Consider the following 736-nt stretch of genomic DNA (forward strand, 5'->3'; position numbering starts at 1 on the left):
ATTCATCAAAGCAAACATGATCAAATACTTGGTACCTCCCCCAAACTTAAGTTACACAGTCTCTGTGTTGTCAAGTAGAGGGCGATATCCACAAGAAAAAGCTAATATGAAAAAATGAGATGGTATATACAAGGGGAAATAGTGAAGTACCTTCAAGGATAGTGAGTAGGGGCAGAGGCCCCAACATCGTCGTCGTCCGGTGGGAACATGGTGTAGTAACCCCCAGGAGCTGAGTTGTAGTCTCCATACCATTGTTGGCTCTGAACCTCGTCAATCTCAACCTCACTGTCCGAAGAGGCTAGGGATGGAGACTTGTTTCCTGAGGTGGAGGGTTGAATGGGTGGGTTCCTCCATGTTCGCTGGAGCTGTCTATCAGTGAGAGGGAAACCAAGATCAGTAGGCTGAGGTGGGGGCTAGGGTACTGATGTGTTCGCAAAAGCGAAGTCCGCTGAGCTACATCCAGCTATGCCTCCTCTGGTCAAGACATCGGCCACTTTCTTCATGAACTTGGCTGAAGTCTTTGCTTGCTTCTTCACCGTCTTGCTCAACGCCTTGCACTTGTCCTTCAGATTTTCTATTGTCCTGTCTTGTGCCTTATTCCATCTCTGAAGTCGACCAATATGCTCATGAGCGTCACGAAGCGCACCAGGAGGAAGAACCCCATCATGTGGCTTGAAGTAGTAGCTCAGAGGTCCATAGACGGGTACAGATGCTTCCCTAGGAGGTTCGTAATGTC

The 736-nt window shown here is 48.6% G+C and overlaps 1 pseudogene; it reads right to left on the minus strand.

Annotated features, from left to right (window-relative positions):
* Window positions 1-152: 152 nt before the first annotated feature.
* The window catches only part of LOC106297883, a 5,859-nt pseudogene continuing 5,275 nt past the window's right edge, over window positions 153-736 (minus strand).

The sequence above is a fragment of the Brassica oleracea genome, chromosome C6, assembly GCF_000695525.1.
Source record: "Brassica oleracea var. oleracea cultivar TO1000 chromosome C6, BOL, whole genome shotgun sequence".
Lineage (NCBI taxonomy): Eukaryota > Viridiplantae > Streptophyta > Magnoliopsida > Brassicales > Brassicaceae > Brassica > Brassica oleracea.